The sequence below is a fragment of the Haemaphysalis longicornis genome, unplaced genomic scaffold (assembly GCF_048455015.1).
Source record: "Haemaphysalis longicornis isolate Haplotype H1 unplaced genomic scaffold, Haemaphysalis longicornis Haplotype H1 scaffold_9, whole genome shotgun sequence".
In the NCBI taxonomy this organism is placed as follows: Eukaryota; Metazoa; Arthropoda; class Arachnida; order Ixodida; family Ixodidae; genus Haemaphysalis; species Haemaphysalis longicornis.
Window position 1 is genome coordinate 82149755 of NW_027526460.1, and position 17815 is coordinate 82167569.

Sequence of the window (17815 nt, forward strand, 5' to 3'; positions counted from 1 at the left end):
GGAGTTTCAAAGACACGTTGCTTAGGACGCGTTTCCCGGTTACTGATGCTGACTCCGAGACCCACGCTGGCTGTTCCAGTGATGCTGTTAATGACCCGAGTTATGTACAGTTTATGTGCATACGCAAAACATCCCAATGCCCCACTTGTGCTTGAAGCGCGAAGTGTTCTATAGCACCAGTTCACCTTTGTGTCTTTGCTGGATTCGACTATTTTAAAACACTGTCCCGTTGCGATCGGCGCCAGCCCTGTCTACGCCAGCTCCACCTACGCTTTGCCGTCGTACAAGCACGTAAGAGGGTAGTTATTTTTCTTCTGGTCACCCGTGGTTGTGCGCATAGAGTTTATTACAATAATATGTGGAGAGGAGTTCGCCGCTAGCGTAAATGCGAACTCAGAGGCGGCCCTTATAGTTCGTGCAAACTAGCGGCGCCCTGTCATTCCCCTCGCCGTTAGCCGACGTCGGCAGCAGCTGAACACCTTTTCTGCAGGGTCGGCTTGTTTTTCTTGTCGTAGAGCAAATGGCTCCGAACCGCGTTTCTTGAGTGCCGCAGAGCGCAAAGGACAATGAGAGGTGGAGGGTGTGATAACGCGCTGTTGACGTTTTGCGCCAACCTATTCCCGCTTCCCCACCGCAACTTCCGCTAGCGCACGCCGTCTCGGCGAGAATCAAGACGCCTTGAAAGAATGCATTTCCCTGGCGGCTACCAAAAAAAGCGCGGGAGAGATCTTGCACCAGAGCACTCTTGCAGCACGAGAAAACCACATGATCACCGTGGTGGCGATTTAGTGTGGCTTGCACTTACGGTGTGCCAGCATCGTAGCCAGCATGCAGCTGTCCGCGGACGGCTTGCCAGCACAGCAGCTAGCGAATATTATGTATGTATTTTTACGCTTTAATGGGAACGCTGGGTACTAGTGGAACCGGATTGCGCAGGATTGACATGTGGCTACGACTGCGAATATTGTTGTTCTTCCAGAAAACATTTGCTGCGGGGTTCACTATTTAAAATTACTCTGTGAAGAGAAAATTGAGTTCTTACCAACTCGCATGGGACAAAATAAGAAGGCGTATTTAGTAAAAAGCAGAACTTTAAAAATGGGGGTTTGCGGAGCACGTCCGCCTCTTGCTGCCAGGAATAGCGGAACAAGGAAGTCTTCACAAACTATTTCTAAAAGTCTCAAATCTGGCCGTTTTTATTATTGAGAATATTTCGTTCTTAAAATAGGAAACATTTTAATTGTAAAGAAGTGTTTTAAAAGCCGGAGCACGGGACATTCACTTATCTCGGGACTCACAGGTGTGCGGCCCAAGTTGGTGTGTTCCGACAGGCTACACGGTTGGCTGTAACAAACATTTTGTAGTTTGCCTAAGCCACGCATATATAACGCTCTGCCTACTGCGCGGCGCCGCAACACTTAATACGCAGGAAAATTCACCGCCGTATTTGAAATTTCGTGCTTCTTCTTGCGGCAACAAATGCGTGACAACACGCCGGACTGAAGTGTGGCTATAGATCATGTTGATTCAGCGCAGTGCCAGCGTGCGTGTGACAACGAGTTCAAACGCAAACACATTGCCAAAGCTTCTTTCTAACGCGCCTTATATTACCTGCCCTAGCAAACGCGAGCGAGCAAAACTACCGTAATTACCCGATTCTAACGTGCCCCCGATTCTAACGCGCACCTGATTTTCTTGGCAAAAAAACCGAAAAAACTTGCACCTCCGATTGTAACGCGCACGGAACTTTGTGGGGAAGAAAAACGAGTGCGAGAGAAACGGGCGAATTGATTCCCGAAGTATTCTCACTCATCTCACTCCTCATCGCTTTCTGCTGACCACAACATCTCGTCCTCGGTGCCGTCAAGCGTGTTCGCGATGCCACACTTCTGAAAGAACGTTCAACCATGGTCGACGGGATCGTGGCACATGCCTCGCACGACCATCTCGCGACCTTCTCCAGAGGCGCACGCTTCAGCCGACCGCTCGTTTTGAACGTGTGAGAGCCGCTGCTGCCATTGCTGTTATCAAGCGCGCAAGTGGAACGATTTGACGATTTATGTGAACGCCGATAGAAAAGCCTAGGCGCCTATGCTTCCTGCTACCGAAAAATCGTTGCTAAAAGCTTTGGCGCCATCTTGAGATGGCGATGGCGATGGGTGGGGCGAAATTTCCGCTGTTTCGGCAGTTTCGGTTTCGTATCCGATTGTAACGCGCATACGATTTTTCGACCTATTTTTCCGGAAAAAACTGCGCGTTAGAATCGGGTAAGTACGGTACAACAAAAACAGAACTGGCTGCACGATCCAATCAATAGTATTTTGCGCGAGCCACATATTGCCAAAGTGAATCCAATTCTACCCATTACGTCAATCGCGGTGGACGATGACAGCTCCAGATTTTTCTGTATATATAATTGTATGAAATTCTGTGGTCTTGCGCATCGCATTTACGTAATTCCGGCCTGATAGATTGCACTTTTAAAATCACACGTGTCTAGTTTTGTGCCGCTGCTCTGGGTAGCGGCCGTTGTCCGCGAATGTGCATATACAACAACATGGTGCCTTTCGGAATTAAAAAAAAAGGATATCCTTGGAGCATAAAAAGGATTCCGCAGAAACACCTCCACTCAAGAAAGTAGCCTCGAATCGTCTCCGTTATTGCAAACGGGAAGGAACATCAATTTTGTTCGAAAACATTCAAACAAGAGATCTGGGATAGAGGAAGGAATTATTGAAGCGCCCTAACAAATGCCCTGACGTTCTGTTGGGAAACTGACATCAATTTTCATATACTGGCTAGACTGCGTTTGCATTTACCCTCAGCATAAGAAATACAAGTTATTACCTAAAATTTAAAGGAAGAGTTGGCTTTGTTTAATTGTATTAACAAAGTCGAAAAAAATGTGCGTTGCAAAAAAAAATTGTGCGTTTATTTTGTATTCGGAGCATCTCGCCGATATAGCTACGAGTTTTATGACCCTTTGTAGTTTTGTTGCGCAGTGATTTTAGCGTGTATCACGCTTCTGCAATACCACTATGCTGAAAATCGTGGCGATATAAATAAATAAATAATTGGGTGAAGAAATTCCTTGAGCAACTTAAGTATGTTATGTAATTGATGCTGAAAGCGCGACGGCACTGATAATATCTTCTATACTGCTACACCATCTTTCTATATCAGTTGTCGCTTGTGAGTGTTTGTTTTTTGGCACGCATTACGATGGCCGGATTTTTTTCTACTCACTGGCCACAATGCTGAGATCTCTCGTGACACTGCACATTTTCACAAGTTTTGCGTTTCTCATACATAGATTTGTTCATTCTGTAAAGCGGGCACATTAAACCCTAGTCAGCAATGGTACAGAGGCAACCATTCACGAGAGCGCTGGGGCTCGAAATGATTTATATTGCCAGCAGAGGTGCGCGTGACCTTGCGCCTCGTAAGAAGCGTCCGGCGTCGTCCAGTCCTCTGCTTGGGCTATGATCAGCTCCCTCCTTGCTGATCGTAGTTGTCCGGGCGGCAAAATCTTGCCGTGTCGCTCGCTACAGTGCTACCTTCTTTGATGCGGATACTTTTCTTGTGCCCACGTGATATTTTTTGAAAAGTGCAGCTTGGAAATACCCTGGCACCACTGATTAAGCGGGGGAGCCCTGGCTGGGTCGAAGGGAGGCGAGGTAACAGGACTTGGCTAGGTCTTCGGCTACTATGACGTGGTGGCTGTTAATAGAGAATTTCAGGTGACCATTTGTGACGCTCCTCTCTGCTGGCGGCGGCCCGCTCAGCGCGACTGGAGCGTCAGCAGCAGGACGCTTTTTGCTACGCAATCGCCCTCAGCGAGCGGGGAATCATTCGCATCACTGCTCGTTTCCTGTGGCTGGACAAACCAAAACGTCATCCACAGGAAATGTGAGAATTTGTAGTTTAGGCACTCAAATGAAGCAAATTGCCGCGTTAATTGTCTTACTTAACCTTATTATTTATTTAGTCGCTGACACTTTATAATGGCAAGAAAATTTATTCAAAGTAGCAGCTCAACTTCTGATTAGCCAAGGCAAGTCTGCCTCTCTCGGAGGTGCATAAAAGAAGACCCCGCTCTTCGGTCGCCGCTTTTCGCTTGCGTTCCAAATGTCGTTAACATGTGTGCACCGTTGCCTAATCGGAAGCGCTTTCGCGCTTTCCTAGCTCGTGTTTTAACTGAAGAAACGGAGTTCACCGCAACGCGCTCACCTCACTATTCGCCGCGAGCTCGACATGTAGGTGGCGACACCGTCGCGCTGCTAGTGTGGATGCTCCGCTGAGCGGCCCGTAAGAATGCACACTGTGGGCGCGCTTCGTGCTTTTTTCTCGCAGTGTGTGCGCACGAAAGGTGCAAACAAGAGTGGTATGCTGTAGTTCGGTTCCTCAACGTTCAATGTATAGCATGGAAGCGGCAGTCAGTTTTCATTGCTACGCCAAAAAAAGCGACGGCTCATCGGGAATCTCAGAATTGCCGTAATTGTGACAATGAACTTGTACGCTGTGGCTCGTAGCAACCTAGATCTTTCCAGACTATGGCTTTGAGCCTTCAATAAAAGCATAATTAGAAACAAATCAGGAATCCTCGATCTCTGAAATTCAGTTTACAACGGCAATCTCAATCGCTTTCACTGGTAGCGTGACGCATTCTTGCATTTGTGGGATGCCCTGAAATGGTAACACTACTTAACTGCCCCGAAATTCTTTCTAAGAGCTTACGATATTTTTTGTGGGTTCAAAAGGCAACATAAAATTACTGAATTTTGATCAACGCAGAGATATAAATGTAACCGCTCTAACGGGTCTTTTAAATTAAATTTTAGCGACTCTGAAGGTTTGATGAATAACAGGTTCGATTCCCGGCCGCGGCGGCCGCTTTTCTGATGGAGGCGAAAAGCAAAAACGCCCGTGTGTACGAGATTTCGGCGCACGTTAAAGATCCCAAGGTGGTCAAAATTAATCCGGAGCCCTCCACTACGGCGCGCCTCATCGCCTGCGTTGCGTCGGCGCGTTAAAACCTACAATCATCAATCAAATTGATGAATAACGGTTTCAGATCACTTATTTACGGCTTTCGTCGCAAGTGAACTTGCGAAATTAATTGCCAACGCACGCAGTACAATCAACATCTCATGTTTAGCTAGGTTTTAGCAAAGTGACAAGCAGGTTTACAGTGTGCAAACCAAGCTTCTGGGACCTCACAGTGAGCACAAATTTTCTGTTACGGCTGCTCTGTTGACCATCGTTCCTTTTAAAATCTAACAGGTGCCTGCAACAGCGACATGTGTTTGCATTCTTGCGTATAAGGTCACTTACGAACCCTAAAGATGGCAATAAATGATCGAAGTTGCGCTTTTGCAGATGTAGTAAAACATTTCCTTTTTATTTCTCGTTGCGAATCAGCGCAACGGGTTCCCGGTGACTACTTTGTTTTGTAAACTGAATATCGCCTTTGTCTTGGCATTTAATTCTTGAGGATTGGTTAAAAAATGAAATTATGTGCATTTCTTTTTTTTTGTTTTTTTTTTCGGGAAGAGGGGGGGGGGGTCCTGCCAACGTTGCAAGAACAGAGAGAAGAGAACGCATGTAACGCGAAAAGCCAAACTATGGTTATCAATACTTACAATCGAAACTACACTAGGAGTTGTGTTCTGTAGCGGTGAAAAAGCAGTACTTTAACACGTATTTTCAAAATTAATTAACCCCCCTTTGGTCCGAGATTGTCCAGAAATTGTGGTTCGCCTTTTTCAAAAATGTATTGAAAGCAAGCATTGTGGGAAAAAATTAAGAAAAAATCAGCGAGTCAAGGCACACACCCCTCACACATGTGGGCAACAACGTGCATTATATTACACGTTTTCTCCTCTTTCTTTAAACTTAGGTCCACCTTAAGAGGTTAAGACGTGACCATATTAGGCATTTGGTTATGCTGAGTGAGACACGTTTCTGGACAAGGTGATTCATGTCGGATTTGAAAATGATATATATGAAAATGACACACGAAATGCCACATGACAGACGCAAACTCACAACTGCTTAATTTTACCAAAAATCCCCCCTAAATACTCTAGCGCATCCATAGAAACGTATTTTAAATAATACGTAAAATTAGCAACTCGATACAGTTGAATAAATGTTTATTCCTCCTCCTCAGTATAAACACGACTAATGGTATTTATTTTAGAAATATACGGGAAGGACACGATCACACAGGCGTTTGCTGGTGTAAAATACGTGTCCGGTAATGTATGGGCGATAGCTCAGGGGTCGTGTGCAGTGTAAATGTGTTTGTTTGTTTCTTCTTTCTATAAGGACACAGCGCAGTTTTACAAGGGTGTGGAATTTGCACGCGTATGCACAGGTCTTGTCGCTTCTTACCCGTTTCGCGTACTAAACTTTTATCCTTTAAATAATCACCACGCCACCTTCAAAAAGCACCCTTCGACGTTCCCGAAACGGCAGACGACTGCACTCTGCAATAGGAAAAGTGCAATGTGTGGAAGCAATTGATGTTCACACTCAAGCCGCGGTGACCACGGCGAAGATGTTTCGCGGAATTAAACCAGCGCATTAACCCGCAACGGCCGCTGATTATTGCGTTTCTAGAGGAAATGCACAAGCAGAGGTAACTATGTCATTGCTTACTGCCAAACGAGCACACATATTGGTTGTTTCGTCGTGTGCAGCACGCGTCTTGCGCCGCACGCAACGTGAAAAAGCAGACGACGCGAGAGCGCCATCCACACTAGGAGCGGTTCGTCCCGCCGCCGCCAGGGGCCGACTCTGTTCGCGCTCGGGGCGAATACCGCGTAATAGCGCGAGCTACCGCTATGGTCCGCTAAGAGGTCACAGCTAGAGGAGCAGCTCCCCGCTCCGGTATCACCGCTAGCGCCTTGCGCGCCACACATGCGCAATGGTGCTACCGCTTGCGAGCGGAGCGGAGGGTACCGTCAGAAACGGTGAGCTAAAACTATCTAACCTGCATTTTTCGCCAGTAGCTTTTAGCAGCAGAGCTGTTTATGCGGGCACAAATCCCTGATGACGCAAACAGAAAACCCTGAGCGTATGTGAGCGCCTGCCTCGAGGAGAACGCACGGCGTCCCTGGCGCGTTGACCTTCGCGCAGTGGCTATAGAAAAAAATTGGCTCCAGTCCACGCTGTGAAGGTGGTTGGAGGGCAAAGCTGTAAACGACAGCCACAAGAACTGCCCATGCGACGTCACATGAATTCGCTCAAGTGGCTCTACAAAAAGTAACACGAGAGATTCTGCATGCTGTTACCCAGAATTCGCTGGGGCTGCGTCCCGAAAGAAAAGCGTCGGCCACGGCCGGCCTAGACCTGCCGACCCCGCCGCTGTAGTCGGGACGTGCGTCGACAGAAACAAAACGGCGAGGAGCGGCATTCGAAGTGTGAGACAGCGCAACCTAGCTATCCTGATGCGCTTGCTCGCGACTACACCACCGCGGGACACAAGCGCAGACACCGAAACAATTCGGCATGTGAGCTCAGTGATTGCCATTTATATCGATTTAATCTAGTGAGTTCAGTAAGCTTTTAGAATTCCAAAAAAGCTGGGGGAACTTCTATAATCGCTATTTATCAGAACCAGTTGCACTTTCGCCTTTTGTAATACCTCTTGAAACAAAACAGAATTGTTTTGAAGTTTGAAGTTTGAAGTTTTCGTTTATTTCTCTTATGATACAATATGCTTTCTTGACTTAGCGCAGAAGCACTCGAAGGAGCTTGTATGCGGACGGGGTAGCTTAGTGATCACACAAACATCAATCCCACAATCAGCTTACAACAATAGACAGAAAGCAACTGACTGTGCAATTGAATAACAAGACTGTGCATGAACTGTGCACATAAAAATAAGAGCAGTAAAGCACATACATAACGAAGAAAAAGCACATACATTACTAAAGGCGCAACAACAACTAAACATATAGGAGAACTGAATAACTAGTACCATTATTTTCATGATTGTCAACCAAGAAGCGAGCTCACATAAAAGAACGGGCAATTTCATACAACACTGTTGAAATAACATTACAGAGGGACAATACACTCTACTCTGATTGCACCCAATCATTTATACGTTTTTTCAGTGTTCTAGCTGAAGCCACTGAAGAGTCTGAAAGCAATTTATTAAAATAAAAAGGTACATAGAAGGCCCATGTTGTTTTACCATAGCCTGTGTAAACTCTAGCTCTGATAAAAGGTTCTATATGACGTACGTCCCGCGTTTTCTTGTTCTTTATTTTGTATTTATCAATAAAAAGGTGTTTTGTGAGCAATATAGCCACCAGAAGTTCTTGTACTGTCATCATAGAGTTAATACCCAGTATATCTCCATTGGCTGCCGTAATGCATGTTGATCCATAAAGAACGTTTCTTGGAATTTTACGAATAATGTTATTTAAAATATTTTATTTCACTTTTCAAGCCCACCCATAAATCGTTATCCCGTACCTCAATATCGATTCACCCAAAGATTTGTACAGCATCTTTTGTAGGCGGACATCACAAACCGTTCTTAATTTATAAATAAAAGAACAAACTGGTCTTAGTTTTCCACCACCAATTAAGAAAACGGAGTTCCATTCGTGGCAAGCAGTGCGCAAAAGGTAGCGTTTCTCTAACCGGTAGATGTCTATATGTCGGCACTACAATTTCTTTTCCCGCACGCAAAAACCAATCCTTAACGTATGTTTGTCGTACTCCCGGCCTGTTGGTCTTGGGGCCATAACAATCTTAAGCCAAGAGGTTTCAACGCTGGTCTACCATTCTTGACATTTCGCAGATATCTATATATATAAATGATATAAGGATATATAACTATATATATATATATATATATATATATATATATATATATATATATATATATATATATATAAGACAGAAATAAGAGTTGGCAGTCGAGAAAACCTCGCAAAGCAAAGGGGAGGATGTGGTAGGTCATTGAAACAGATAAAGAATGTGGAAAGAAAGAAAGAAAGTGGACAAAAATTGCCTGCCAGGTGGGATCCGAACCCACGATCTCCAGAATATCGGTCTGGTGCGATAACCACTACGCTACCGGCGGGCGATTTTCCACTCCGCTTTCTGGAGTATTTATGTTAAGGTATTTTTGTTTCCTGTGGTTAGGGGTGGTAGCCAGCGCCACTCGGACTAGTCGGGGTGAAGGGGACCTTCTTTTTAACCCCCGGGCCGTGACTCGAGTGTCTACGACATGTGAAGAGTGGTCGACCATCGTTGAACCCTCGTAAACTCCATATGTCACCAAGACTGCCAGAACAGAGTCCCTCGCTGTGCATGTAGCGAATCAGAATAGAAAATGAGGGGCTCGTTAAAAATAAGACAGAAATAAGAGTTGGCAGTCGAGAAAACCTCGGAAAGCAAAGGGGAGGATGTGGTAGGTCATTGAAACAGATCAAGAATTGGGAAAGAAAGAAAGAAAGTGGAGAAAAAATGCCTGCCAGGTGGGATCCGAACCCATGACCTCCAGAATACTGGTCTGGGGCGATAACCACTACGCTACCGGTGGGCTGATTTTCCCCTCCACTTTCTGGGGTATTTATGTTAAGGTATTTACCGCACCAGACCGGTATTCTGGAGGTCGTGGGTTCGGTTCCAACGTGGCAGGTATATATATATATATATATATATATATATATATATATATATATATATATATATATATATATATATATATATATATATACAGGGGACGAGAGGGCTTTGAAGATAGTCACCAGATAGAAACAGATAGAAATAATACTTTGGAGAAGGTAGTGAGGTTGTGGCCTCAGACCTCTGCCAGTGTTTCAACAAGGAGCCTTGTCGTTTTCAAGGCATCAGGGTTCATCAGAATTCAAGGCATCAGATGAACCCTGATGCCTTGAAAAAGACAAGTCTCCTTGTCGAAACGTTGGCAGAGGTCTGAGGCCACTACCTTCTCCAAAGTATTATTTCTATATAAATATCTATATATATATATATATATATATACCTGGCACGCATTTTTTCTCCACATTCTTTCTTTCCAAATTCTTTATCTGTTTCAATGACCTACCACATCCTCCCCTTTGCTTTCCGAGTTGTTTTTGTCTGCCAACTCTTATTTTGTGTGCTCTTTTAACGAGCCCCTAATTTCCTATTCTGATTCGGGTCATGCATAGCGAGGGCCTCTGTTCTAGCAGTCTTGGTGCCATAGAAACCTTAAGAGGGTTCAACGCTGGTCGACCACTTTTTACATGTCATAGACACTCGAGTCACGGCCCGGGGGTTAAAAAGAGGGTCTCCTTCACCCCCAGTAGTCCGAGTGGGGCTGGCTACCACTCCCAAGAATAGGAAACAAAAATACGTTAATATAAATACCCCAGAAAGTGGAGGGGAAAATCGCCCCGCCGGTAGCGTAGTAGTTATCGCACCAGACCGGTATTCTGGAGGTTGTGGGTTCGGATCCCACCTGGCAGGCATTTTTTCTCCACTTTCGTTCTTTCCAAATTCTTTATCTGTTTCCATGACCTACCACATCCTCCCCATTGCTTTCCGAGGTGTTCTTGACTGCGAACTCTTATTTTCTGTGTTATTTCAACGACCCCCTCATTTCCTATTCTGATTCGCTACATGTATAGCGAGGGCCTCTGTTCTAGCAGTTTTGGAACTCGAATCGGACCCAACTACGCCAATATCTTTTTGGCTCACCTGGAATCAAACTTTCTTGTTACTTAAAACCTAAAGCCAATGTACTATAAAAGGTATATTGGCGAGATATTCTTGATCTGGCAGCATGCTGACGCGGAGCTCCTCACCTTCATTTGAGGCAATTAAACTAGCCCATCCTACTATTTCCCTTGCTCATTCCTATTCGGAACACAGTGTAACCTTTCTGGACGACACCGTTACTACTTCACAAGGTCGACTTCACACTGAACTCTATAGAAAACCGACCGACACGCGGTAGTATTTGCACTTCCAAAGGAGCCATGTCAGACACTGTAAGACAGCAATACCGTACAGCCAAGCACACCGTTTTATGAGAATTTAAACGAACCAAGCCGATCTGACTCAAACTGTCGAGAACTCAAGAGCGCTCTCCTGAATAAGAAATACCTGGAACAAGTTATTGACGATGCTATTGTGCGAGCCAACCAATTATACCGTAACAAAATCTGTAAGAAAAAATGTCCGAACGTTAACCCGGAAACAAACTCAGTTCTAACCCACTAGGCCTCTGCTCCAAGAGTGTCAACCGTACTAAGAAAACATCACAATATTCTAATTCAAAGCGAACGCTTAAAAGGCATATTCCCCGAACCACCACGGGTTGTCTACCGGCGTAATAAGAATTTAGGCGACTTTCTTACTAACTTTATCACATTCTTCATTAACCCTACCCTTCAGTTTCCCATGAGAATTCGCAGAAACTCCCCAAATACAGCACTTTATTAGCCTAATGCGACTTAACAATGTGATTTGTCCTTGGGAAGGAGGCCACGTTCCCCCCACCGCTTAGAAATGTTTATCCTTTTGTTATCTATTGACCCTACCTATTTCCTACTAAGTTGCTAGCTCTTGTGCAATGCTCTTTTGTTTACTGTGTCTAATCTGTCCATCCATGGGGGGCACACCCAAAACACATTATTCGTTCATGCCTGTATGAATCCCTCCGAACCAGTCTCCCAAACCACTGAATACCATATTGTATACTTTTCCCTTCCGTTTGAAACCACGCTTGTCTAGTCTTCCGCACTTGCAGCCCATGCCACGTACGTTGCCCCGTCGAGGGGCAACCTTGACCGCGGCCTTGTAAATACGACCCCTTCCTCTCTCTCCTCCTATCTTCTGTCTCTCTTCTTTTGTTGTTGTTGGTGTTGTTACACAGGCTTAGCCCGACTGCATGCACCCTCTCCGTTTCCGAAACATCCTCCGGTCCTTCTGACAGTTTTCTGCAAAGCTATATAGGAAATGTGTTCGAAATGTCTGTGACAGCAAAACTGTACTCTGATGAAGGCAAGTTCCGTTGCCGCTACGTAAGTAAACATTCTTTGCTATTGTTCTTGCTGTGTATCCGACTCTTTACTTATATTATTTCTGCACGCTTTGGGAGTTTTATCTTTCTCTAGATTTATATATAGTGTGGGCGTGGGTTAGTGCATTCAACGTTAATGAGCACTTGCTTCGCTGTAGGACCCTTATATATGCTCTGGCCAATCGCCGTCAGTTGGTAGGGCCAACCTCTCATCTGTGCATACCCATTATAATCATCTGCTGTAGATAATCATCGTCACGAGTGGCTTGTTCTGTCGAGTCACCGACGGGCGGATTAAAACCCAGACTGCTGGTACTGCTGCCGACTTGTGTGGGGTCTTCCATCGTTTTACAATATATACATATATATACATATATATATTTACAATATATACAATACCTCAAATTACAGGCTTATACCACGCTCGTCCGCCCCAAATTAGAGTACGCTTCAGCAATCTGGGACCCTTACCAAACTTATCTCATCGATCAACTGGAAGCCATTCAAAATCGCACCGTTAGGTTTACATATTCTGACTTCTCTTCATTCACAAGTGTCACAGAATTAAAACAACGCGCCAACCTTCCTCCCCTTAGTCACCGCCGTAAACTCGCCAAAATGGCCCTATTTCATAGATACTATCATTCCCTCTCACCCAGTAAGTACGTCACCCCCCGCCCACAAACTCCTTGCCGCAGTAATAATTCAATTCAGCTATCATATCCTCGCCCTCGAACCACATGCAAACTCATTTTTTATAACCTGTGCAAAACTTTGGAATAATCTGCCTGACCATGTTGTACAAACAAGCGACCCTGAACTATTTAAATTAGCACTGCTTGCCATGACTTCGTTCTAGTTTATATGAAACTGCTATATTGACTCTGGTGCTATGTTATCTATAAATTTTACAACTTGTGTATTGATTTGAAACTCATGCCTTGTATTTTTGTCTTTTATGCACTGTACTACTGTTTCTTTTTTGTGTGTACCTTACCCACCCCTCATGTAATGCCCCTTTTCCATGGGGCCTTTGAGGTAACGAAAATAAAATATATATATATATATATATATATATATATATATATATATATATATATATATATATATATATATATATATATATATATATATATATATATATATATATATATATATATACATAAGCAGTAAAAGAAAACTTCTCGAGGAGCCAGAAGAAATACTTGAGAAAATGGCAGACGCACGAATAAAAACAAAAACAGTGGTTTACTGACGTTTCGACTGGAGGACCAGTCTTCGTCAAGGTGAAACTGGACCTCCAGTCGAAACGTCAGTAAACCACTGTTTTTGTTTTTAATCATGCGTCTACCATTTAAAGAGTCTATATATATATATATATATATATATATATATATATATATATATATATATTTTAAAGCGCATTACTTTTGAAACAAACAAGTTAACTCAAACCTCCCTTACATTTTTTTCAGTTCTTGAACACCAGTGAGCGAATTTGGTTGTACAAACAAAATAGCCCTAATTTTAAATATTTGGGGAAAAATATAACGTGCCTTAGCACTGTGATGGATGATTTGACGGAAACCGACTATTGGTATAACCAAACATTTCTTTATGGAGACCAATCGTAAGTGAAATTTTGCAGTTCCCACAATGCTCTGAACAGGTAGAAGTGAGCCTCACAATACTTCGTGAATTTTTGGACTAACATCCCGGTTAGGTTAAAAATTGTGCTGTTCACTTGAGTCTTCTGTTTTTGCACAGCTTAGAAGTTGCGTGAAAAAAGAGGGCATCATATGTTTTAGCGCAAAGCGTTAAAAATCATTACGCAAACATGAGGATATACACTTAAGGTAACTACGCCGTAACCGCTGATTGAAAGTCAACAACAATGGCAGATCTACATAAAGAAGGATGCGCTCCAACGTACTCGAAGGCTTCTAAAAAAATGAATAAATTGTTTGTGTTGACTACATCAAACGATATGTTTCTACCGCTAAAAATGCGCCATTTTGTGTTGTATATTTTAACGCTCGCTGTCACTTCAGCGACGACTGATTGACTGAGTTTAAGGAACAGAGCAGCAGTAAGGCGTTTATTTTGTTGTAAAAGGTAAACTAGAGTAAATTGCGTCATCGCAACAACGCTACGTATTTCACGATGTAAAACACGCAAATGAAGTCATTTTGCTGTCTAGTGTTCCGTAAAAGGGGCAAGAAAATGCAAACGTATTACTTCGATATGCGAGGAAAATTTCACCGGCTCGTTGACTGAAACCTTGCTCCCTGTTCCGACATTCGTACACGCACCTCTGTATATGTTTTGAGCAAGACGGGAAGCATGCGCGCAAGATATTTTATTACTTACGTTTATACCAAGGAGTCGAAATGTGGTGGCATCCCATATCACTCAACAAGCAGCTTTAAATTACACTACCTGTTGTTTTACTCAAAATTAATGCGAGTTTGTGCAAACGCAAAAGAACCCTATTTACAAAACGTGTCGAAAGCATTGAGGCGTTTTTGCAGATAAATTTTTTGTAAATCAAAACCACAATTACGAGGACTAGAAAACATGAGAGAAAATTGTTATAACGAGATGTCATAAAATGAATGTTAAATTTATGACGGGCTGATAAGGCAACCTCCACACGACGAGAATGGCGCTGCGACCGCCGTAGGTTGACGCGCCGTCGCATTATTTTCTGCAAATCCAACCTTGCACCAATCGCTTGCATCTATGATGCAAAATACAAAATTCCGGTTCATTATGGTGGGACTGGTGTGCATGACAAAAAAATAAGGTCGCCCAGGAAGAGGGGCGATAGAACGGGCACCAGCGAAATTTCGATTGTTGTGATTCCTTTGATATTCCGTTCCTGTTCGATTTACTACGAAATGTATATGAACTGTAGAGGCCTTTTTATTGTACCACTGCATGAAAGAACGTCCGTCTTGCTTCCCCTCTCAACCTATATGGCATCTTCTTTCGCCTAAATATTTGGAGCTGCTTTGGATGGGACACTTTGAAGCAGGCATGAGACAAACACAGAATTTCACCGCTACTACTCGTATGCTACGCACACACGAACACATCCAAGAGTTTAGTAAAAAGAGTGATTGGCTCAGCTTTTAGGTACTCTTGTCGTCGGAAAGCTCGAACTCCTCCGGATCACCAAGGAACAGCTGTTTTACAAACGCCTACGTCCTCTCGGCAGCCACCGGGAGTTGTTTGCTACTTCGCTCCTGTTTGACCGATTTGTTTGTAGGGTTTAACGTGCCAGAGCGACATCTGGCCCGTGAGGCACGCCGTAGTGGAGGGCTCTGGATTTATTGCGACAACCTGTGGATGTGAACGCGCGCCCAAGTCTTCACAAATGGGCGTTTTCGCTTTTCACACCAATCCAAAAAGCAGGCACTGCGGCGGTATCGCACGAGTATCCTCGGGCTCAGCAGCCCGATGGCTTATCTACTGAGTCACAACGGGAGGTTTCATCTAACACTGGTTCACGTTTATAGTTCGACTGGCATGTAGAAAAAAATAACTGTTACAATTTGGCGTTCGTCTCGTACCGCTACCACGCATGTTTATTCGGATCTAAGTTATCGTGCCAGACTGTAAAAAAAAACATAATTATCCTGTTTTTGCTCCCTACATCGCGCATTGGGACCATTCAGAAAGGTTGGAATCGTATAATAAAAGCAGTGCTTTGACGTCCTCAACTATGCCGTTGTCCGCTAGTACAACCTGTAAAAAAGCCAACTTTCTTTGAGGATGTCGAGGAGTGATGGTGGGAAAGTACGAGAGAAAATGCTTCCCGTCACCGAAATAGAATCTCCGTTCCTCGCGTTATGAAGCCGTGTCTGTCCGACTGCACAATTTGGACATGGTGGAAGCGAACGCCTTGCACCAGTCATCGATTTGTGCCCTACAACCCAAACCCAAACGTTAGAACAACGGAATGCACACCAGAGAGTTGCTGTCGCTATTGCAGAGAAGTGGTGCGTACATCCAGCGGCACATACCCGAAGTGTGGGATTGGCCAACCAAAGAATCCATCACAAGAATGCTGCGCGTTCAACCATCGCCGTCATTCGACGGGAGAGTACCTGATTTTTGTAGCCAGAGCTACAATGGCCGTATTCTCGTCGTTTCGCTGTGGCCAGTCTCCGCACCTGGGTTCCCAAGCTGGCAGTGGTTCCTAGAGATGCTGCGGCGGCTAGGGAACCTAGCGATTTCCTAGCCAACGCAGCTGGAAGCGGCACTCGCCGCTTCAGAAAAGTAATGAAAACGTAAAAAATTAAATTAGAAAATAATAACATAGAGAATAAAATAAAAATTTAAAATTGTTAAAAATTGTAAATATAGGAGGGGGGCTCGGTGGGATTCATCGTGAGGCTTCGTCGTCGGAACGAAAACAAGAGGAGACAGCCAGCCGAGAAGACCGAGGAAGAACGAGCCGCACGCGTCAAGAAACATCGTAAATTTACATACAACCAAGCTAAACAAGAACATTAACCATACTTCTCGCTACGCCGCGCACCCCGGCATAACGGAGTTAAGCCACAGCCAATTTTTTGGCTGGGCGCCTATTTGGAGAGTCAAGGAAGCGAGGAGAGACTGACGGCAGCTCTCAAAACGTGCATGTATGATCAGGACCCCAAGCGCAACAGCATGTGACTTGAGACCACGTCTTAGGGATACCGCTGGAGCATGGCACGCGAAAAATATTCTCCTCTGCACGATGACACAACGCAGGGGAACCGATTGCTGACATCCCCGACTGAACACAACAAAAAGCAAAATTTCTCAGGTTGTATGTTATCTACACTGCAGTACTTCATCCACGCCCATATTCAAAGTAAACCGGAAAACACTGTTTTAGCTGTAATCACAACAGAATGATGACACTAAAAAGCAATATTGATCATAAAATTCATCTAACACAGGTACCAATCACACAAATGCATGTTGGGGTACCGCTCCCGCATGTATTTTGCGGTTGCTTATTACAGGACGAGCTGTTAGGGTGAAGGGAATTCAGTTTCTGCTATTACCTGCTTTCTCGGCGATGCAAACGCGTTTGTGTCCAATCGTAGTACCCTAGAGAAGAATAGAAATCTGGTAAGAAAATAGGCAATCCTAATAATCGATAGACGGCTTCGCCAACTGAAGTGATCTTTCCGCCATCGCCGCACATAAAGAAGAATTTGCTGTACCTGTTTTCCAGCATAATTATACCGATACGATATTGTTAATTATACCGATACGATAATTATACCGATACGATACGAATTGTATTGTATCTAATGCTAGTCTAAATATATTCTAATACTATTAGCCAACCGGTGCACCTAGATTCTTGGTCCAACACAAAGCTCACGTATCCGGTTATTCTTGTTTTCTAAATTCCCGCATAACAGCAATATCGGCTACTTAATCCTAACGTTTTATCATTGTCATGAATGTTGGGCCGGACCGCGTGCAGAGCAATGAGCCGTACTACTGTCGACACAAACACACGCGTTATATTCAAGAGGCCATGTAAACGGGCAGGTACGAAAGGAGGAAGACAATATTTACAATACTGTCGAGGAACTGGTCCACTACAGTCCGCTGGGGCTTGCACGATGAATGGAGCGGGGACGGGCCGGTGACTCCGGTGAGTCGACGCGAGGTGGCGGTCTGTCCGCAGAGCTGCTGGGATGTGTACGCCGAGGTGCTTTAACCCGGCGAAGAACGTGGCGGTGCCGA

The 17815-nt window shown here is 44.4% G+C and overlaps 1 long non-coding RNA gene and 1 other non-coding gene across 2 annotated transcripts in view; one reads left to right on the forward strand and one right to left on the reverse strand.

Moving 5' to 3' along the window:
- LOC144152621 (uncharacterized) overlaps positions 1-17815 on the forward strand; it is a 68428-nt gene that overhangs the window by 1022 nt on the left and 49591 nt on the right. The window contains exon 2 of the long non-coding RNA XR_013319197.1: positions 13534-13688. This is a non-coding gene — a long non-coding RNA (uncharacterized LOC144152621). The remainder of the gene's footprint in view (positions 1-13533; positions 13689-17815) is intronic.
- Positions 9034-9106, reverse strand: Trnai-gau (transfer RNA isoleucine (anticodon GAU)). Its single transcript has one exon. It is a non-coding gene; the product is annotated as a tRNA-Ile (tRNA).